Consider the following 25,432-nt stretch of genomic DNA (forward strand, 5'->3'; position numbering starts at 1 on the left):
ATTTCTAAACGAACATGGACACTGGGCTAGATACACCGCTGACAGGTGGGTTGTGCCGATTACGCCTTTCAGATATCGGCTCATGACCACCGGTAAAACATATTCTCCTACACATGACTCAGATAGTTCATTAGATGAGATCAGCTAGGAGGAGGAGGAAGTAAAGGAGATTATTGAAAAAGAAGTTAACAAAGAAAAGGAACCTGTAGTCACCAACCCAGAATTGCCAAATCCAAAAATTAATAAAGCAATTGTTGCTCCTAATATTGCTACCCATAGTCACCCTTCTCTTACCAACTCTATTGAGGTATCAAGTACCTCAGAACCCCAACAAAAATATAAACCTACCGCTCGATTAAGCGATATTCCAGTACCTGATAACAAGAAGCCTCGCCGCTTTTAAAAACCATTTCCGCTACGACATCACTTCACGCAGTGTATAATATTAATTAATGTGCTTTACTTTATCTTACATATGTTTTATGTAAAATAAACTTATGTGAATAAGTGGTATTGTATTGTTGTACGATAATGCATTGAAGAATAAAGCGTGAAATGATAATGCATTAGTTTTTCATAATAGAATATTATTTGAACTGTAGTAGTTAATTGTTGTATTAAGCTATTAAGTATGAACTTTAACGGGTAGGTAATACCCTAAGAAATAATTATAAAATGCTAATAAGAAGAAAAGGCTTTTATAATAATTGGTTCATATTATTAATATGCCACGATGTACCATTAATTACTCGCTACATTTATAATATTCTACGTGATTAAATTATCTTATATGTTTATTGAAGAAACATGTCTCAAATGTCGGATGCTGAGTTTGAGGAACAAGTCGAGAAACGTGTGAATGAAAGAATTTCTGCAGCCGAGGTAGCAAAAGCAGCAACTGAAGCAGCAGCCAAAGCAGCAACCGTGAACACAAACTCACGAAACGGATGCTCATACAAAACTTTTCAAGGATGCAAACCACAGACGTTTAGTGGGACCGAGGGACAAGTCGGTCTAACCCGATGGTTTGAAAAGATGGAGTCCTTTTTCAAAATCAATAATTGTGCGAACGGAGACAAGTCAAAGTATGCTTCGTGCACGTTGCAAGATGGTGCACTTACTTGGTGGAACAATTATGCTAAAGCAAAAGGAGTAGATACTGCATATGATATCTCTTGGGAAGAACTGAAAAAGATGCTAATCGAGGAGTACTGTCCTCGAAACAAGATCAGAAAAATAGAATCTGAGTTACGTAATCTGAAGGTTTTTGGCACGAATCTCAATAACTATGAAAAGCATTTCATGGAACTAGCCTTGTTGTGTCCCGAATTGGTGCCAAACGAGAAACGAAAGATAGAAATGTATATTGACGGTTTATCGATCAATATCAAAGGAAATGTTACATCGTCCAAATCGAATACGATGTAGGAAGCCATGAAAATGGCACACCAACTCATGGACCAGATCACAGAGAGTTCGATTAAGGCACTAATTACCGAAGTCAAGACAACTGAAGGAAAGAGGAAATGGGAAGAATATAAGGGCAAAAGTACTCACCTGAAGAAGCGAGAAACTTTTAAAGGTAAACAAGATGAGGCAACTGCTAGTCCAAACTATAAGGGACCCATTCGTTCTGCAAAAGATGTTACACACATCATGCAGGTTATTGCCAAGTGGTATGTGATAAGTGCAACAAAAAAGGACAAGTGGCGAAAGATTGTTATGCCACCATTTTTGAAGTAAAGACAAAACCGACCGATGTCAAGAAATGTTTTGGATGCGGGAAGCCTGGTCACTTTATAAATCAATGCCCCGATAAGGAAAAGATCAAAGAACCCACACATGGGAGGGCATTTAATGTTAGTGCCAGTGCATCACGTGAGGATCCTGATCTTGTCACGGGTACGTTTACGGTTAATAATCAACTAGCTTCTATTATGTTTGATACGGGTGCTGATAGAAGTTATATGTGTAAAGACTTTAGTTCTAAACTGAAATGTGCATCATTGCCTCTAGACGATAAATATACTATTGATTTAGCTAATGGTAAACTGATAAAAGCCGATAAAATTTGCCATGGTTGCGAAATAAATCTCGCTGGTGAAACCTTCAAAATCGATTTGATACCCGTAGAATTAGGAAGTTTTGACGTAATCGTTGGCATGGACTGGATGTCCAAAACAAGAGCGGAAGTTGTTTGCGCTGAGAAAGCAATCCGCATCCCTCAAAAGAATGAAACGTCATTATTGATTTTTTGGGAGAAGAACAACTCAAAGCTGAACCTTATCAGCTGTATGAAGGCTCAGAAACTTATAAAAAAGGTTGTTATGCTATTCTGGCACACGTGAAGAAGATCAATACCGAAGAAAGAAGCATTGATGACGTGCCGGCTGTAAGAAAATATCCCGAAGTATTTCCAGAAGAATTACCAGGGCTACCTCCACACAGATATGTAGAATTCCAGATTGATCTCGTATCAAGAGCTGCACCTGTAGCTCGATCTCCATATAGACTTGCACCTTCAGAAATGCAAGAATTACAAAACCAGTTGCAAGAATTATCGGACCGTGGATTTATTCGTCCCAGTTTTTCACCTTGGGATGCTCCTATTCTGTTCGTCAAGAAGAAGGATGGATCTATGAGAATGTGCATAGATTACCGAGAATTAAACAAATTAACGATCAAGAATCGGTACCCATTACCGAGGATTGATGATTTGTTTGATCAATTGCTAGGATCAAGTGTTTATTCTAAGATTGATCTACGCTCCGGATATCATCAACTGAGAGTGAAGGAAGTAGATGTTCCTAAAACCGCGTTCAGAACCCGTTACTGTCACTATGAGTTTTTAGTCATGCCTTTTGGATTGACTAATGCTCCAGCAGTATTCATGGATCTAATGAATCGTATCTGTAGATCATATTTAGATAAATTTGTTATTGTTTTAATCGACGACATATTGATTTACTCGAAGAACAAGGAAGAACATGAGCAACACTTAAGGCTGGTACTGGAGGTACTTAAGAAAGAAGTACAGTTTTTGGGCCATGTTGTCAGTAAACATGGTATTAAAGTTGACCCTGCCAAGATCGAAGCCATTAGTAAATGGGAAACACCGAAGACTCCAACAAAAATCCGCCAATTCTTAGGTCTTGTTAGTTACTACCGAAGATTCATTCAAGATTTCTCTAAAATCGTCAAGCCCTTAATTGCATTAACTCAAAAGGGAAAGAAGTATGATTTATCCACGGAACAGGAATCCTCATTCCAGTTATTAAAGAAGAAGTTAACGTCTGCACCCATTTTGTCATTACCGGAAGGAAATGATGATTTCGTGATCTATTGTGACGCTTCGCGCCAAGGTTTAGGATGTGTATTAATGCAACACACAAAAGTTATCGCATATGCCTCACGACAACTAAAAATTTATGAAAAGAACTAGACGACGCACGATTTGGAACTTGGAGCAGTAATTTTTGCACTCAAAATATGGAGACACTATCTATATGGCACCAAGTGTACAGTGTACACCGACCATAAGAGTCTTCAGCATATTTTTGATCAAAAACAACTCAATATGAGGCAACGTCCCTGGGTAGAGTTGTTAAACGATTACGATTGTGAAATCCGTTACCACCTCGGAAAGGCTAATGTTGTAGCTGATGCCCTAAGTCGGAAAGAAAGAGTAAAACCTCTTAGGGTCCGAGCTTTGAACATTACAATTCGTACTGATCTCACAAAGCAAATTCAAGTAGCACAGTTAGAAGTTTTAAAAGAAGAAAATGAAAAAGGCGAAATGAGCAAAGGGTTAGAAAAACAGCTTGAAGTAAAAGCTGATGGAACCTTGTATTTTGCTGGTAGGATATGGGTACCAAAACATGGTAACCTAAGGCAACTAGTACTGGATGAAGAACACAAAACGAGGTACTCAATTCACCCAGGAAATGGGAAAATGTACTACGATCTCAAGAAGTTCTATTGGTGGCCTAATATGAAGACAGAAATTGCTACTTATGTAAGCAAATGATTGACGTGTGCAAAGGTCAAAGATGAGCACCAAAAGTCATCAGGATTACTGCAACAACCAGAAATTCCGCAGTGGAAATGGGAAAGAATAACCATGGATTTCATTACGAAATTTCCAAGGAGTGCAAATAGTCATGATACTATTTGGGTGATAGTTGATCGTCTAACTAAACCAGCTCACTATCTACCAATAAAGGAGACAGACAGTATGGAGAAATTAGCACGCCTATATTTGAAAGAAGTAGTTTTCAGGTATGGTGTACCTATCTCCATCATATCTGATCGCGACACCCGATTCACATCACGTTTTTGACAATCATTACAAAAAGCATTGGGAACTCGATTAGAAATGAGCACCGCTTATCCCCCACAGACAGATGGTCAAAGTGAAAGAACAATACAAATATTGGAAGACATGTTACGGGCATTCGTGATTGACTTTGGAACCAGTTGGGATCGACACTTACCGTTGGCAGAATTTTCATACAATAACAGCTATCATACGAGCATCAACGCAGCACCATTTGAAGCACTTTATGGTAGAAAGTGCAGATCTCTTATTTGTTGGAGTGAAGTAGGAGAAAGACAAATTACTGGACCAGAAATTATTCACGAAACCACCGAAAATATCATTCAAATACAACAGTGATTGAAAACGACCATGAGTCGCCAAAAGAGTTATGCTGATGTAAGAAGAAAACTGCTAGAATTTCAAGTGGGCGACAAAGTCATGTTGAAAGTGTCACCCTGGAAAGGCGTTGTACGATTCGGTAAACGAGGAAAGCTAAGTCCTAGGTACGTAGGACCCTTTAAAATCACTGAAAGAATTAGAGCAGTTGCTTATCGATTAAAGCTACCGCAAGAACTTAGTAGTGTTCACGACACATTTCACGTGTCAAATTTAAAGAAATGTTTAGCTGAAGAGGATGTCGTAATTCCTCTTGACAAAATACGAATCAATGATAAACTCTATTTTATCGAAGAACCTATTGAAATCATGGACCGTGAGGTCAAACAATTAAAACAAAGTAAAATACCGATAGTTAGAGTTTGTTGGAACGCAAGACGAGGACCCGAGTTTACTTGGGAACGTGAAGATCAAATGAAGCAAAAGTATCCACATTTGTTCACTGATATCGCTCATAAAACATGTACTACTCAAAATTTCGGGACGAAATTTTCTTTAACGGGGAGGTACTGTGATGACCCGAAAATTTTTGACTTATTTAAATCAATTCTCTATACGATTTATTATTTTGACACATTAAACAAAGTCTGTTAGATTGAGTCTCAAAATTTTAGAACTGTTTCATATATTCAATTACCTTGGACTGCTCTCGACGATTCACGAACAATTATATGTATGTATGTGTGTGTGTATATATATATATATATATATATATATATATATATATATATATATATATATATGTATTATAAGATGTACAAGTAAAAACGACTTTGCTAAAGTAAAACACTATTTGCTACAGTAAAAACGACTTTGCTACAGTAAACACTATTTGATACAGTAAACACTATTTGCTACAGTGAATAATATGTCGACAAACTAACAAACAAAGGGCCAGACTAGCCATGCGATCGCATGGCAGATACACCAAAAGCCAATGCGATCGCATGGGGACCAAAACACTATTTACTACAGTAAATATTATGTCGACGAACTAGCAAACAAAACGAAATGAGCTGTCCAGCCTAGCCATGCGATCGCATGGCAAAAGCACTGAAATCCCATGCGATCGCATGGCAAAAGCACTGAAATCCCATGCGATCGCATGGGGACTAAATTCAGGAAATGTGCCTATAAAAGCCAGCCTTGTTTTGACAAATGAAACACACCAGAGATTTAATCTATTTCTTTCTCTCTATAATTATATTTATATTATAATTATAATTTTAAATATAAGTTTAATAATAATAAGGTATATACAAGGGTGTTTTAATTCGAGTTTCAAACCGTTTTAAACTAAAGAAATATTGGGTATTGTTCGGGGTATTGTTCTTGAATTTAAGGCCAACCATACAGTCATCTACCATTATTACATCTACGCAATTTGCCTACAATATTGAATCTCAATATTGAACCGTGAGTTTATAGTCTGTAGTGACCCATCCTAATCCATCTGGATGTAGTCTTCAACAACTGGTTCCATTACGAGGTTCTGACCTTTATATGCCATGAACGACTCCATGTAATATGAGCAAATGCACAGCGGAAGATTTCTTTCATACCTGAGAATAAATATGCTTTAAAGTGTCAACCAAAAGGTTGGTGAGTTCATAAGTTTATCATAAATAATAAAATTCATCATTTTGATAGACCACAAGATTCAAATACAGTACACCTATCTCGTGTACGAAACCATTTTTCATAATGCTTGGCAGAGTAGGTTCGTATCCTTTTCTCCCCCGTAGGTTGCCTCGCGATTTTTAAATAACCGTACACATATCTCGTGCACAAAAATAATATACACATAACTTGTGTATAAAATCATTCTCTCGATACATAACATTCACTTTACTTTCATAGCTTGGCTTGGTAACAGACCTTAACATATAATGCGCATCAATAATATCCCCAAAACAGAACATCTCGTCTATATAATATATAAACTTCGAAGTACTAAACACCACGCCCACTAGCCCTTCCGTCTAGTGAACATTCTGGGTGGGGGTGTTAAACCCGGTAGCTACCTTTAGGATTCACGTGAATTAGGGCCATACCCGTTTTCTAATTCTTAGGTTACCAAGCAATAATAATCAGGGGAAATATTCACAACAATTAGTGGCAATTATAACGTCAAACTAATTCAATAATAATCCACAGAACTTCTGTCTGCATAATAATTCATTCGAGGAATGTTTTGCGTGTGTCTATCTCGTAAAACATTTATAAAAGCATTTCATGTATCCTCAGTTCAAAATATATTTCAAAAGTATTTAATAAAGCAGTTATAAAAACAGCGCATGTATTCTCAGTCCCAAAAAATATAAAGAGTAAAAGGGAGCAAATGAACTCACGATACGATATTTTGTAGTAAAAATATGCATACGACGGAACTGCACAATGCAGGGTTGGCCTTGGATTCACGAACCTCAAAGAAGTAGTCCAAATAAAAAAATGCTCAAGTCCGGGTTTGAACCCACGACGTCCCGCTAACCCGATAACATCTCTAACCATTATGCCATGTGTTTCAATTTTGAAATAAAACCCAACTTAAATTGTTTTTAACCTTTATTTCTGCATACTTCTTCTTTTTTTTTTTTTCAAAAAAAATGCCCGTGCCGGGGCTCAAACCCAAGACCTCTCAGTTAAACCAAACACCCTTAACCATTTCACTGTCTCCGTTTTTCTGATTTATTTCACAGCTTAAATTTATTTAGTCCTTAATTCTGTATTCTTAATCCTTATTGTTGAGCATCGATCTTTTTCATTCTTCCATCGTCATTACAGCAGAGAACGTCACATGGCACCAGCCCAATCGAAAGAAATAGTTTGGGTCTCGGCCCAATAACAGCCCAAAAAGAATTCGACCCATGTTTACTAACAAAAACGGAAGCTACAGCATTAGATGGATCTCGATCAAAAGAAGAAAAAAAATAGCAACATGTTAGGTTTATTATTAACGATTATCATCATCATTATCTTTAATCATAGATTCATCCTATCATCTTCTTCCTTTTCTTCCATCATTAATATTTATCTTGCTGTAATCATCATCATCACATCCCGTTTACTTACTCATCATCTTCCTCAACAAATATCATTCATTCGATATCTATCTTATTTTCACAGCACTATTCATCTTCATCATCATAAAATTTTGCTGTTACAGTTCGAAAAAGAAGAAAAAGAAAATAACACGCAGTAACAGCAGTTTGTGGGTGTTGTTTGGGTCTGTTTTGCAGCTGTAATAACAACGATACAGCAGCTACAGTAGCAGTGGATGACGAATGAAATAAGAAAATATTTGCAAGTTTTAATATGAATTGATGAAGATGAATAGTGGTTTGGTTTGATAAAGGTGGTGTGGTGGTGTGATCGACTGAACAAAAAAAAAACAGACACAAATAGGAGTAGTTCTTTGTGGGTTTCATTTGCAAGTGGTGTACGGTGGTGATGTGGGTTTGATGGTGGTTGAAGTGCTAGATATGAAACAGGAAAGGAAACTGAAGGAGGTGATTCATGGGGTCCTTCAGTTGTGGTTTGATTCGATTGAAACCGCAAGAAACTAGAAGTAGATGTGACGTAGTAATGATGATGGTTTAAGGTGTTTATTCACACACTAAAACAGAAAATAAAATAAACGAGTAACAGGTAGATGTTAAGTCGAGCAGCAGTAGTAATTTAACAAGAGGCTTTGATGGTTGAACAGAAACATAAGATGGTTAAATAGAAGCAAGTTTCAACGGTTGGCGGTTGTGATGATTTCCAACCGAAAACAGAAATTGATAGAAGCAATAGGTTGCAGTGACATTTGTGATGTTGTGGTGTTTGTCTTGGGTTTGTTCGATTGGTTCCAAAAAATAGAAACACACATAACAGCAGCTGGGTCACAAATTGCAGAAGAGAGAGAGAGGAAGAGAGAGTGACGATTAAATGGAAATGAAGAAAGAAAGAGTTAAGTTGGTGATGGTGTCGGGTGTTCTTTAACTCCTGAATCCACATCCATATATACATATATATGTATGATATATATATATATATATATATATATATATATATATATATATATATATATATATATATATATAGATAAAGATATATAATAAATATAATATTAATAATAATTTATAATAATATAATAATTATTACATAATTCAATTCAGTGAATGATTTGAGAAGAAACAGAAATTAAATAGTAATAATAATAATATAATAATAATTAAGAAAGTCACATGTGGAAGAATTGAGAGAAACGGTTAAGCTATCGATAAATTTTGGATTCTAATTACCGACAGTTTTAACGCGAAGAGTATATCGTTCTCCGTTGTTAATCAGTGGCGGATAAAAGTCTTCAAAAAAATCCCATATTTTTAAATTAACTATATTTATTTATTTTGGTCATTATGGTATAAAATTCGATCATTAAAAATTTAAAATTATTAAACAAAAATTAACTCACTGTCTACGCCCGATCCCAGATAAAATATAAAAAAAAATTAAAACTTAACAAATAGTTCCTAAATACATATTGAATAAGTCTATAAATTATATAACTCATTTTCGGATCACCGTTTATTTTTAAGTCACATAAGTTCAAATTTAACTTTCTTAATATCGATCTAATGACAATTGAGTGTTACTATCGTTTACTAAATAGATTCGAAATTACAAAATATATTTAATATACTCTATTTATATATAGATATGTTTTAAATAATAATTATCATAATATCATATTTTTATTATATTTTACATAATTAATTTTAATATCAATGACATATAATATTTAAAGTTATATTTCGAAATTATTATATTTATATATACATATATATTTAAATACACCCAAATCTATTTACAATTATCTGTTCGTGAATCATCGGAATTGGTCGAAGGTCAATTGAACATATGAAACAGTTCAAAATTTTTGAGACTCAATCTAACAGACTTTTCTTATCTTGTCAAAAATAAATAAATCGTATCGAGAGTTTGGTTTAAAATTAGTCGAAATTTTCCGGGTCATCACAGTACCTACCCGTTAAAGAAATTTCGTCCCGAAATTTGATTGAGATGGTCATTGCTAACAATAAACATGTTTTCATGACTCATATGAGTTGGAAATTGGAGTTTTATCACCATAAGGATAAAATAATTTGATTATTTGAAGAGTACGAATGAAGCTATCATAAAAGAGTGAAATGAATAATTGCATGTTCGTCTTAACCGGTGACGTAGTCACGGGTAAATTTTCGGAATTCAAGGGATTTAGAGGAAATCTTCGTAATAAGATTTGATTCTTAAGGAAATTAGAATCCTCTTTGGTTAAATACGATGATCTATTTTGATTGCTCTGTTGGATATTTCACTATAAATTCATCCCCTTCGTTTCCCTGTGTTCCACACTCCCATCTTCTATACTTTCTTTCTTAATTCATACATTTGTTTTCTCTTCCCGACTTTAAGTCAAGCGAATAATGGTCCATAATTCGTAGGTATGAAGTTTCGAATGAACATGACTAATGTTCTAAGAGAGAGATAGTAATAGCACGATCTTGATTGGCTAAATTACCAGAATTCAAGAGAGAAGATAGAACTTATCATGAATATATGTTCTCGATAAATTTTGGAGATTAGGTAGAATGTAAGAGTCGTGTAATATGGCACCTGATGACATTATGGTCTGTGAATCATCAAGTTCTATTAGAAACTCAGCATGACTTACTGTAATATAATCATGTTGATCAAGTGTCATTATATTATACTAACTCATGCTTCAGTTCCCAACATTACTTCAAAATCATTCATAATTTAAACTCGAAGGTTTCAGAATTTAGAAACTAAAACAGTTTCCTTTCTAATGTAACACTGATATCGCGAATGATTTCAGATAAGAATAGTTATGAAAATATCTTCAGAAATATCGAGGATATTTATAATGAAAGATTCGATGATATCTTAGAATTTTTAATATCGATGGATGATGATGAAGATTGTTCGTAAAAATGTAGAGTCAGGAGCAAGGTATTCGTTAATGACTTCAGCAGACACTGAATCATTTGGATTCTTTGAAGGCAGGTTTAGTACTTGTGATTTATCCACGGCCTCCTTCATGGTCTGCTCAATCCGTTTTCCAGTTCCAACTTTTCTGAGCTTTGCCAACATACTATTCTTTATCATCATTTTCGTCTGTTAATGTCGTTTACAGTTTTTGTTGCTTCATTCAACTTTTTCAAAATTCATAGTATTGATTCGTAGACTGGGTGCTTTTCAGAATTTCAGAATGGAAGATCATAATTCTAAGGGTTACATGTATACATATAACTGTTAATGTAGAAATGCTGCGAGATTCAAAATACTGATTGCAAATTCCCAGTGATTAGTATGGCAATTCTCGTTATATGATAGGGTTTCAATGAATATGAAATTTTTTCTGAAAGTCAAGGATCAATGAAGTTGTTGGTAAGTTTACTGCTAATGTGGTGGGATATATACGGTTCTCCGATAACAATAAAAGAGCACGCATATATATTAAATTTATAATAAGGTTGTTTCGAACGAAAAGTCGAAGTTTACTTGCTGAAGCTGTGACAAAATTTGCTACTTTGAAAGGGATTACCAAGATATTTTGGGTAATAATAACACTAAAGGAATTAACACAGCTACGTGTTAAATGTTTACTCAGTTTCCAAGAGTTTCCAGGTGCATAACTATGTGCATAACTATATGCATAAATCTCTCCTTCCGTGGATGAGATGTAGTTGGTTCATCCTCTCGATTGAGGTGTTTTCAAGAATCATGAAAGGTTTGAACTTAGATTGTAATCGACAAGATACAAACGAGGTTTAAGATGAAATCAAGTCTCAAACTTGAAGAAATGTTTAGTTTCATATGTTATAATCAATATTTTAATTTATTTTAATTGTCCAATGTTATTAGTCCACAGTTAGTAGTCAACAATTAGTAGTTCAACAATTCATATATAGTTTAATATATAATATTCGAATTAATTAATACGTGTCGTGACCCATTATATACATGTATCAGACTCGATCACAACTCAAAGTATATATATTATTGTAGAATCAACCTCAACCCTGTATAGCTAACTCGATCATTACCGCATATAGAGTGTCTATGGTTATATTCCAAATAATATATATAGATAACGTCGATATGATATGTCAAAACATTGTATACGTGTCCCGATATTTAAAATGTGTAAATAACAGTATTTAAATGACAATAAATAAAGTGCGTAAAATGAATAACAGAAATTAAATGACGATAAATAAAATTGCGAGAATTAAAATTGCGATAAATAAATTGCGATAACTAAAATGTAATAAGGAATTAACAGTTAGCTAGGAACATTTAGCTAGGATTTTGTTAGCGTGGATTCTTAACAAAATTTATCATAGTTAATTTGTTTGTTTCTAACAAATTTTATTTTTTTGTCCAATGTTTTCTTCATTATGTCACTTGTTGGATTCTGATAAGTCAAAATCCAAATATGAAATTGAATGAAAAAAGGTTATTCTGTGGTGAACGGATTCGTATATCTGTAGATGTAATTAGGATAGTAAATTATCGTTGAATCAGATTCGAAGAATGTACAGTGTAACTTATTAATGTGAAATCTAAATATTCCTCGGATATTACCTACCCGTTAAAATATTTTCACCATTAACAGTTTGTACAAAATAATTTTTAATTACAATCTTTATGAAAACATATATACATATATATTTTCTTCAGATGTAATCATGGATTTAATGAGTTAATATGATATTAATCTCATTTGATTTATTGTTAAAACTAGAAAACATAATCTCTAAAATATTAGAAATTATATAATCGTCATGTAGAACGAAGATAAATGATATAGAACGATTCGTAGAACGATGATTATACTCGAGGTACATAATGAGATGTTGAGGCGTGTGATGTTGAAACTTGGGTTGTTGGTGGTACTGTTGGTGCCGGTGATGTTGCTGAAGCTGGTTTGTTTTGCACCATATTTTCCAAGGCTACAACTCGGGCGCGAAGCTCGTTAACTTATTACTACGGGATGATTATCGGTAGGAACGAGCGAATGAATAAGATCTAGAATCTGAGATAGTATATAATCGTAACGAGATACTCTGGAAATGAGAGAGAAAATGGTATTACGAATAGGTTTGCCAGTAAGTGCTTCAGGTCCTTCACCAAGAGTGGAATGTGGTGAATGGAGGGGATCACCTTCTTCTTGTCTGATTTAGTAGACTACGAACCCATCCCCAATTCATCCAGAATTGATGATGGCTAATTCCGGTTACACTGTTGTCGGAGCTCGAGTGGAAATCCATATCGGAATAGCTGTCGGAATCCGAGGAATTTGAACTGGTACAGATTTCATCTTGTACGGTTAGATAAAGGATTTTAGATATGAAATGATTTTCGGATATCGGATGATATTCTAATTACATAGAATACCTAATACTTATATATAGTACAGAAGATCCCATAGATTAATCAGGGAATTAAGGAAACGTATCAGACAAGGTCTAATGTGATGGAATATGAATTCGTCTGTACACCATCTATGCAGTAATTGCAATAAGACGTGTCGAGACTGAAAATGATAAGTAGATATTTTTCAACAAGGAATGATATGCAATACTTTGGACATGCAGACCAGATTCAAGTCCAGACTTATTAATGTATCCTAACAATTACTAGGTCGAAGTCCAGACTCATTAATGCATCCTAACAACTACTAGTTAGACACACTAATGCAAGACCTGGTTCGCTAAGACCACCGCTCTGATATCACCTGTAGTGACCCGTCCTAATCCATCTGGATGAAGTCTTTAATAGCTGGTCCCATTGCGAGATTCTGACCTCTATATGCCATGAACGACTCCATGTAATATGAGCAAATGCACAGCGAAAGATTTCTTTCATAGCTGAGAATAAACATGCTTTAAAGTGTCAACCAAAAGGTTGGTGAGTTCATAAGTTTATCATAAATAATAAAATTCATCATTTTGATAGACCACAAGATTCAAATACAGTACACCTATCTCGTGTATGAAACCATTTTTCATAATGCTTGGCAGAGTAGGTTCGTATCTTTTTCTCCCCCGTAGGTTGCCTCGCGATTTTTAAATAACCGTACACATATCTCGTGCACAAAAATAACATACACATAACCTGTGTATAAAATCATTCGCTCGATACATAACATTCACTTTGCTTTCATAGCTTGGCTTGGTAACCGACCTTAACATATAATGCGCATCAATAATATCCCCAAAACAGAACATCTCGTCTGTATAATATATAAACTTCAAAGTACTAAACACCACGCCCACTAGCCCTTCCGTCTAGTGAACATTCTAGGTGGGGGTGTTAAACTCGGTAGCTACCTTTAGGATTCGTGTGAATTAGGTCCATACCCATTTTCTAATTCTTAGGTTATCAAGCAATAATAATCAGGGGAAAAAATTCACAACAATTAGTGGCAATTATAACGCCCAACTAATTCAATAATAATCCACAAAACTTCTGTCTGCATAATAATTCATTCGAGGAATGTTTTGCTTGTGTCTATCTCGTCAAACATTTATAAAAGCATTTCATGTATCCTCAGTTCAAAATATATTTCAAAAGCATTTAATAAAGCAGTTATAAAAACAGCACATGTATTCTCAGTCCCAAAAATATAAAGAGTAAAAGGGAGCATATGAACTCACGATACGATATTTTGTAGTAAAAATATGCATACGACGGAACTGCACAATGCAGGGCTGGCCTCGGATTCACGAACCTCAAAGAAGTAGTCCAAATAAAAAAATGCCCAAGTCCGGGTTTGAACCCGCGACGTCCCGATAACATCTCTAACCATTACGCCATGTGTTTCAATTTTGAAATAAAACCCAACTTAAATTGTTTTTAACCTTTATTTCTGCATCCTTGTTCTTTTTTTTTTTTCAAAAAAAAATGTCCGTGCCCGGGCTCAAACCCAAGACCACTCAGTTAAACCAAACACCCTTAACCATCTCACTGTCTCCGTTTTTTTGATTTATTTCACAGCTTAAATTTATTTAGTCCTTAATTATGTATTCTTAATCCTTATTGTTGAGCATCGATCTTTTTCATTCTTACATCGTCATTACAGCAGAGAACGTCACATGGCACCAGCCCAATCGAAAGAAATAGGTTGGGTCTCGGCCCAATAACAGCCCAAAAAGAATTCGGCCCATGTTTACTAACAAAAACGGAAACTACAGCAGTAGCTGGATCTCGATCAAAAGAAGAAAAAAAAAATATCAACAGGTTAGGTTTATTATTAACGATTATCATCATCATTATCTTTTATCATAGATTCATCCTATCATCTTCTTCCTTTTCTTCCATCATTAATATTTATCTTGCTGTAATCATCATCATCACATCCCATTTACTTACTCATCATCTTCCTCAACAAATATCATTCATTCGATATCTATCTTATTTTCACAGCACTATTCATCTTCATCATCATAAAATTTTGTTGTTACAGTTCAAAAAAGAAGAAAAAGAAAAAAACACGCAGTAACAGCAGTTTGTGGGTGTCGTTTGGGTCTGTTTTGCAGTTGCAATTACAACGATACAACAGCTACAGTAGCAGTGAATGACGAATGAAACAAGAAAATATTTGCATGTTTTAATATGAATTGATGATGATGAATGGTGGTTTGGTTTGATAAAGGTGGTGTGGTGGTGTGATCGATTGAATAAAAAAAAAACAGACACAAATAGGAGTAGTTCTTTGTGGGTTTCATTTGCAAGTGGTGTACGGTAGTGATGTGGGTTTGATGGTGGTTGAAATGCTAGATATGAAACAGGAAAGGAAACTGAAGGAGGTGATTCATGGGTTCCTTCGGTTGTGGTTTGATTCGATTGAAACCGCAAGAAACTAGAAGTAGATGTGACGTAGTCATGATGATGGTTTAAGTTGTTTATTCTCACACTAAAACAGAAAACAAAATAAAATGAGTAACAGGTGGCTGTTAAGTCGAGCAGCAGTAGTAATTTAACAAGAGGCTTTGATGGTTGAACAGAAACATAAGATGGTTAAATAGAAGTAAGTTTCAACGGTTGGCGGTTGTGATGATTTCCAACCGAAAACAGAAATTGATAGAAGCAGCAGGTTGCAGTGACATTTGTGATGTTGTGGTGTTTGTCTTGGGTTTGTTCGATTGGTTCCAAAAAAATAGAAACACACATAAGAGTAGCTGGGTTACAAATTGCAGAAGAGAGAGAGGAAGAGAGAGTGTCGATTAAATGGAAAAAAAAGAAACAAAGAGTTAAGTTGGTGGTGGTGTCGGGTGTTCTTTTACTCCTGAATCCATATCCATATATACATATATATGTATGATATATATATAAATAAAGATATATAATAAATATAATATTAATAATAATTAATAATAATATAATAATTATTACATAATTCAATTCAGTGAATGATTTGAGAAGAAACAGAAATCAAATAGTAATAATAATAATATAATAATAATTAAGAAAGTCACATGTGGAAGAAATGAGAGAAACAGTTAAGCCATCGATAAATTTTGGATTCTAATTACCGACCGTTTTAACGCGAAGAGTATATCGTTATCCGTTGTTAATCAATGGCGGATAAAAGTCTTCAGAAAAATCCCATATTTTTAAATTAACTATATTTATTTATTTTGGTCATTATGGTATAAAATTCGATCATTAAAAATTTAAAATTATTAAACAAAAATTAACTCACTGTCCACGCCCGATCCCAGATAAAATATAAAAAAATTAAAACTTAACAAATAGTTCCTAAATACATATTGAATAAGTCTATAAATTATATAACTCATTTTCGAATCACCGTTTATTTTTAAGTCACATAAGTTCGAATTTATCTTTCTTAATACCGATCTAATGACAATTGAGTGTTACTATCGTTTACTAAATAGATTCAAAATCACAAAATATATTTAATATACTCTATTTATATATATAGATATGTTTTAAATAATAATTATCATAATATCATATTTTTATTATATTTTACATAATTAATTTTAATAACAACGACATATAATATTTAAAGTTATATTTCCAAATTATTATATTTATATATAAATATATATTTAAATACACACAAATCTATTTACAATTATCTGTTCGTGAATCGTCGGAATTGGTCGAAGGTCAATTGAACATATGAAACAGTTCAAAATTTTTGAGACTCAATCTAACAGACTTTTCTTATCTTGTCAAAAATAAATAAATTATATCAAGAGTTTGGTTTAAAATTAGTCAAATTATCACATATCCGAAAATGAGCAACTTTGGTTTAGCCAATTGGTACAGTTTATTCAATCAAGTTGGACATTCTGTTTCAGCTCAATTCAGCAGTCACCAAAACTATGGCCTTAGTGTGCACAATGTATCATATTTCAGGGGTTAGAATAAACTAGACATATATCACATAGTATACAAAGTTCAATAATACAGAAGGACAAGGTCTCAAAAGGTCCACAACTCATGCTATAAAGTAATAGGTGCATACGTTACATATTTGGTCAGCATACATGTTACCATTTCGACATGCACATAATACAAGCTTCACAAATCCAAATGATGCAAGGCCTAGATGAAAAATTAACTACAACATATGCAATTTCCATAAATGCCAAGGCCTTATACAATATCACACTTCAAATGAATTAAAAAGTCATTTTCAATATAATGAGCAAATCAGCTTTTCATGTTCATTCAATTAAGCATAACGGAAGCTATACAAATCCAAACCGCATGAAATCTTAGTCTAACTTGAGTGTTTTTAAGTCCTCTATACAATGGTTAACATGTTATATCAAAATTCACAAAGCATACAACTCAGAAAATTCGGATTCAAAGCAAGATCACAACAAAACTTCGATTTAACATATCTAGGGCATACGATAACGAAATCAATTGATTCTTGAGCCTAATATTATTAATTTTTCGACCTCTTTCCATCTATATAATAATTATTCACAGTAAACAAGTCCATCATATCAGTATAATCAATATTCAATTCGGTTTTTACACAAAACATGCAATACGATCAAATTAACGACTAACAATGCATACAAACATGATGAATTGAGCAATAGACTAACATTGACTATGAAACTTTATAAAATCAGAATTTTTAGAGTTAGGGTTTTTACAATTCTACCATTGATCAACAATCAAATCACACCAATGCGTAGAGAACGAAGGGAATTACACTTTTCGTGTTCAAGGCTTGAACAAAAGATTAATTTTTGATGGTGCTAGGGTTGATGATGGTCGACGGTTTGGGAGAGGTAGGAGGAGCCAAAAATTCGACTGGAATATTGTGTTTGTGAGGGTTACAGTAGTTTAGGTTATCACTTAAGTATTTAAGTTAGGGCCTAGAGTAGTTAAATGGACCACTAATTAACCATAAGCCCAAAAAAATAAAACAAAAGGGGAGAGGGAGGTCCAATCAGCCGAATGGACCAAGGGGGTCCTTCCCGGGCTCTTGTTGTCTAGTACTGTGTAATCGTGGTCCGTTTCGAGTGCCGTTTAAACGCACCGAAGGCCCGGAACGCTAAACTGATCGTTAAAACGCAACCAAAGGTTTAATTTATTAAAAACTAATAAATTAAATATTTTTAAAAAGTTAATAATGATTAAAATAATTATTAAAATAAACCTGAGCATTTCGTTGCTCGAAAAGTAGTTATCCAAACTGTATCGTTTTAATCGTATTTCTTTATCTGAAATATATTTTCAAATTAATATTAACCCATATTAATTATCGTAACCATCCAAGGATCAAGTATGTATTTAATACACTTAAACACATAAAAAGTCAAATAATCACCGTTAAAACGATTAACAGACAGTTAACGGAAGAGGCAGAAAAAGCAGGGTTGTTACAAGTAGAGATTAATTGAATGATGTCTTTCTAAAATAAGCATTAAGTATGTAAAGACATCAATGTTAAGTCATACTTGGACAAGTAAACACAATGTGTTATTTAGACAAGACCAAATAGACAATTGACCATTATTCCTTTGTGAACCATTTTACACTTAATTCATTAGAGTAGACTAGTTACTTGAATCCTAGAATTCTAACTAGTAAGCACATAGCAAGCATATTAATCAAGTTGACAAATTGATGAGTATTAAACATATTAGCAAGTAGCAAGTAATACTCACACATAGCAAGAGATAGTTATTCTAAAATCAATCACATAGATATTTGCACAACACTATAGTTTAAGCTTTTAGCAAGCTTACTTGCAATATAATATATTGCATAATTAATGTGTAAGCACACATTAATGTCCAACACATGCACAAGGGAAGAGCAATCTCTAGTTGGGACTTGGTGACCATCCTAAATGTATCTAAGTGTATTTTAGGATTACAAGTCTTTACTAGTTACATTTGAACGCATTGTTCTTCATTTATCCTTAATTAGTCACTAAGTCATCTTTACTTGTAATTAATATTCTAGTGACATTAGCTTAAGTGTGTTGGTACTCGGTGATCATCCTTAGGATATTTAGAAAAGTTTTAAGATCACAAGTTATTGATTAACACTTATGTGTTATGCCTAATCATGGTTAATTTGTCATTAAGATGTAATTAAGCGTAATTAACCAAGATTAGTGTTTTTATGGCCAAGACTCAATTGAGTATGGAAAGGACATCTATTCTAAGCGTGTTGAAAAAGGTTTAATGAATTATAGATGTCGAGAACTAGTCAATATAAATTTGGTCAAAAATGGTGACAGAGAAAACTGCGGTCGCACTGCGGTTGACTGTGGTGGCGACCGTGCAACTTGTTTTCACAAAACTGCGTTGCAATTTAGTCTGGGCTTCTACGGATGGGTATGCGGTCTACCGTACTTTGACCGTGTACTTTGCTGATATTTATTTTCATTCTTTAAGTTTTGTTTGACTCGATCATTTGCAAGACCAAGTATGGATTAGTGACATTGCGTGTTTTATGTTAAGATGTCGATCATCACTTATGCATATTTATGTGTCATCATCAAAACATATTCTTTGGTTAAGCATCATACTTAACTTTGTCGGTTAGTGCATTAACCAACATTCAACCAACATTCTCTCCCTTTTTGATGATGACAAACATACAAGTGATGAGGGACATTTTGCTATAAATACGCAAGTGTTAACAATCACTTGTACCCATCTTTCTCCCCCTTTTTTTCGAAGCAAAAAGGTTAGCTCCCCCTAGAATTATGCTCGCCCTTAGAGCAAAGCTCCCCCTTAAATTGTGCACGATGGAAGATATTTATTAAAAACATAACAAGCATACATTTTATTCATAGCAAACACGAAACATAGATACGCATATATGAAATTATGCATGGAAAGTGCATCATAGAGCAACTACATTCATGATATAGGTAGGTATTCTTCAAATTGCCTTGGCCTATTTCTTACGGTGAATGTAGTGATGAGTGTCTCTTATGATTCCTTCAAGCTTGTTCAGATATCGTCCAATTTTCAGAATGTTCTCATGAATGACGCTGCTTTGTCCTACGGTTGAAAGAAGGCTGAAATTTGGAGGGTTGTCAAGAGAAGGTTCAACAAATGGTCCAGTTGATGCTCTGCATATTGGATATGACGAAACTTGAGCAGCATAGTGATATGTAGTTGTTAATTCGAGATGAGCAAATAGTTTAGTTAAATGAAGACCTTAAGGTAGTTTCAAGTAGGGTTCTTGAGCTGCCTGTTGCATTCTTGATGCCATGAGAAATGCAATGTTTACCTTAAGTGAGTGTATGAGACACCACAGAATAGTAACCTCATTTACATTCATTCTCCAAAGTATTTCATCTTTTCCATATTCATTTATGGAGATGATCTGTTACCATGGATCATATGTTAAAGCAAGGTGATGCACTAGGAAACCTTCCTTGTTAACGGACTCAAATTTGAGTGGTCCTTCACTCAGTGTTTCAAGAACACAGTCTTTTTCTAGCCATTCTGGAAACTCATCAAATGTGTTTGGGTTGAGAAAGAACTTGATTCCGTTACTTAGAACATCCATGATGTTTCCAAATTCTTCAAGTGTTAAGGAATAGCTTTTGCCATAGAGAGTGAATTATATCTTCATATCATCATGGAATTGGAAATTTCCATAGAAATCATTCACATGGAGAGGATATAGAGGTCCTCAGAGGTTGAGAAATGCATTCCAATTCACGCTAGAGAAGTTAGCAAGTGAATAATTTGAAAGTTGATGTGTTGACACTTCTCTTCCTTCTGTAATAGGTCTCATGACTTGATTTAGAGTGATGGATTTTTGATGGTCTGTGATGATGGGTATGAGTTTGGTTGAATGCACTAGTTTTTATAGAGGATTACTAGGCACAACTTTTTCTTCATTGAATACTCATAAGTGAGGTAGGTTAGATGAATAAAGTCTTTTGATTGACATGTCAATTCTCATTTGAGACTTTATTGAATTTTTGATATTATTGAGCAGAATAGGACAAAACAGATTGTCAATCTATTTACGGCTTACCCTACGGTCGACCGTGAATTCAACAGTGTGTGACTTTAACAGTTTGTTTAGATTTTTCATATTATCAACTGAATGCATGTAGTAAACACATATAAATACTTAATAAACATACATACTATTGTTTCAAAAATTATTGTCTTAAACATTCAACCATAAAACAATAGAACAGTTTCATAAGAACTTATTAGAACTCATCGCTCAAATCATCATCTTCCTCATTTCCTGATCTACAGGTCAAGCTTTTAATCACTCCCTTCAGCAATTTCTTCACTTTTGATTCTTTCTTTAAACTTTTAATTTGAGTCTGATAGATTTTGTCCATTTTAGCATTAACACCAAGATCTCTCACCGATTCATCCCTTTCTTCATTTTCACTGTCTAATATCTCAATAGTTCCTCTGCTAGTTCATTCCCCACTAGTAGTCCTTCGTTTGGAAGTTGATCCTCCTGTTAACTTTGGTGGTAGGATCGGTTTGCGAGTTGGAGGAAAAGAGTCACCACTTAAGATCTTGAGGTGTTTGAATAATTTGTTGAGATGCATTCCATATGGTAGTCCTCGAGTTGTTTAAGTGATAGTTTCGCTCATTCTGGTTGCCATCAGATAGGCTATATTCACTTAGATACCATGTTCCGAGCACCACATGAGAGAAAATTGAGTGGCATGTATGTTGTACTGATTTCCTGATTTGCAGTAAATGTTGTAGTCAGTTACTTTATTCCAGACTTTGTACTCAGAGGAGAGATATCTTCCTAGTACTCCAGATCTTTCGATTTTAGCTCGAGGAGCATCCTCCTTGCACAATGTATCAATTAACGTCATTTTGTTAAAGATAAAGCTCGGTAGATATGTCAGTCCATGATACGAACTAAAGAATTCTTCACCGTCTGATGGAACTTGAAGAATGTGTCCAAAGTCTTTGAGGGAGTAGCAATAGTTTGTTCCTTGGATATTAAAGTGAACTTTGTTATTCATAAAGTTGAAGTTCGCATAGAATTCTCGAACAAGAGATGGGTAAATAGGACCATCAAGAGTGAGAAATGCTTCCCATTTAAGAGTTTTGAATTGTCTCATGAGTTCAGGCATTTGGCTGTAGGCAACTCTTCTTCCTTCAGGGATGTATCTGTCAGAGAGAAATTCAATGTTGTAATTAATTCTTACTGTTAGATCTGATGTAGATCGTATGAATCCTTTCTTGTTGGTTCAGTACTCTTTCCCTTCCCTCTTGCCATTTGTAACAACCCTACTTTTTCCGTTATCTTTTACCGTTTATTATTTAATGACCGTTAACTGTTATTCGTGCCACGTCATTTCTATTACCTATATTATTATTTTTATAATAATATAATAATTATTATGTGCTATGTGAATATTTGTATTCATATTTTAAGTTATACGTTTCTACGTGTCGCGGATTTCTATCCGGTGAATCTTTTCGGTTTTCAAACCAACGATCAAGCTTTTGGGATTTTTAAATCCAAATTATTTTAAATATGATATTTTGATGTCATATGATTATATATAGTATTTATATATTTTATTTATCGCGTATATGTTATCTCTCCGAATATTTAATCGCGTAGCGATGTTATCGCGTTTCGGGCTTCGTTCGGGCAATTGGGCCACAAGTATTCTTCCATTTGGCCAAAGTGGGCCATGAGGGGCCCACCCCTCTCAAAAATTCGGCCAAAATCCTCCCTTACCCCATTTTCACTTTTCATTTTTCAAAATCCATTTTATTTCATCCCATTTTATTTCTAAACCTAAACTCTCTCAAAACTTCCTCCCTTCCACTTTTCTTTTTTGGTGTCCGTCACCTACACACCAACAATCATCATCATCTTTTTGATTTTGCCTTGAAGATTTAGGGATTCTTGCATCAATAGATTCATCTCTTCGATCTCTACACGATCATACCATTCGTTTCTTGATTAGGGTATAAATCCTAACCCTAGCTTTTTGATTTTTCTTATATTTTATTGATTTTACATGTTATATTGATGGTATGATGATTATATGTTTTTGTATTGTTGATAGTATGCGTAGAAATGCTCGTTAATTCATGTTTTCGATTTGATTATTTTGGGACAGCAGCTTGTTTGTTCATTTCTGTAAATTTAACTGTTATAAAAGTGAAATTAAAGTATTTAGATGAGTTCCTCTCATCAAGACATTAATTTTAGACTCCGGATTCATGTTATTTCGATTCCCCGGAGCTCTAGATATGATTAAAATGGTGTTTAATTGAAATTAAAATGTAAGAACGAATTCGTACAGGTGTGGTCCGACTTTGTGACCAATTTTGGAGTCTTTAGGGTGTACTAGTGTGTTAGTATTGATGATGGGATGAACGTTAATGTTTGGGTCATCGAAATCCGAGCCACGGATCACCCGATATGACTAAAACGTGTTTTTGAACGGATTAAAGCTACAAGTTGATTTATGGCTATAAATCATGACTTGGTGGCTGTTCTTGGGATGTTCTTGAGCACACTAATGTGTCGGGTGGTTTGGTTAGGCAAAGATATATATAAGACTCGCCGAAAACTGATTCCCGGGGCTCAAGTTATGACCCGATGAACTTTTAATTAAAACTTATGGTTATTAATTATGACTTATGATATAAATGATGAATTTCATTATTAATAAATTACTTATGATATAAAAAGTAATTAATTTAATTTAAGACTTATGATATATATATTTATTATATCATTTATTAACTAATTATGATTTAATTAAACTTTTAATTAAACTTATAATTAATAATACTTTTATTATTAATGGAAAATACTTATGATAATTATTAAACTTATGTTATGAGAATATTATTATAAGACTTATAATAAGGATTAAATAATTATTTAATTATTATAAGACTTAGTTATTCTTTAATTATAATTTAATTATTAAATACTTCTGATTCAATAATTATAATTAGAAACTTATGATATGATTAATAATTTATAATTAATTAATAATACTTATATTATGAATAATATTTAATTAATTAATTAAATACTTATGTTATATTAATTATATTATTTAAACTTATGTTAACTTTAATAATTTATTTTAATTTAATTAAACTTATGTTATGACATAATTATACATATATGACTTTAAATAACATTATTACTTATATTATTAATATAACCTATACTTTTAAAATTAATGTTGACTATGTTTGACCAAGGTTGACTTTTGAGTCGACTTTTGGTTGACTTTGACTTTCAGTTGACTTTTGTTGACTTTCTAATTAAGGAAACTTTCCTAACTTATAAACTTTCCAAAAATAGCAACTTTCTAAATATGGAAACTTTATAAATTTGGAAACTTTCCTAAAATAGAAACTTTCCAAAAATGGAAACCTGCTAAAATAGAAACTTTCTAAAAATATAAAGTGTGTGTCCGTACGCGGTTCCGATCAAACCAATTCATGTTGAGTGTTGGTCTATGTCTACTTGCAACATGTACAATAGCTATCATACTAAGACTTGACCTAAGTTAGTTATTTATATCGACCTGCTTTATTTATAGGTCGGCGTTGTGATCATTCCTGATCACTTTACTTCATTTGCTATTTGCATTATTGTGTGGTTACTTCGTTTACTTTAAGGTGAGTTATAGTCCCGTTTTTACATATTTTTCAAAGTATATTTTTGGGATGTGATTACATGCATTTTGTTTTACGTTTAGACACAAGTGGTAATTAAATTTAAATTATTCATTATGAGTTGAACAAAAATATTCCCTAGTCTGGTAACTGTAATCACTGGTTTCTACTGGTAAACGCGAATCCTACAGATAGATCTATTGGGTTTGACAACCCCAATTCGAGCTAGTCGCACTAGCAATTTATAATCGAAATGTTTAATACTTCGTATTTAGTTGAAGATACACTTGTTCATTGTATACTATTTATTGTGTTTGGCAAGGGTAAATAAAGGGTTAAGTGGTTACCAGGTGGCTCATTGATAATGGAATAATGTTTTCTAACATTTTAAATATTGTGGTCTAAAGTTTATTCAATTATTTAAACCTATAATTCACTCAACATTTTTGTTGACAGTTTACTCGCATGTTTTCATAGGTACTTGAGTTTGTTTGGTGCTTCCGCTGTGTTAGAAGTGTCTGCA

Source organism: Rutidosis leptorrhynchoides, chromosome 3 (assembly GCF_046630445.1).
Source record: "Rutidosis leptorrhynchoides isolate AG116_Rl617_1_P2 chromosome 3, CSIRO_AGI_Rlap_v1, whole genome shotgun sequence".
NCBI classification, from domain to species: Eukaryota; Viridiplantae; Streptophyta; class Magnoliopsida; order Asterales; family Asteraceae; genus Rutidosis; species Rutidosis leptorrhynchoides.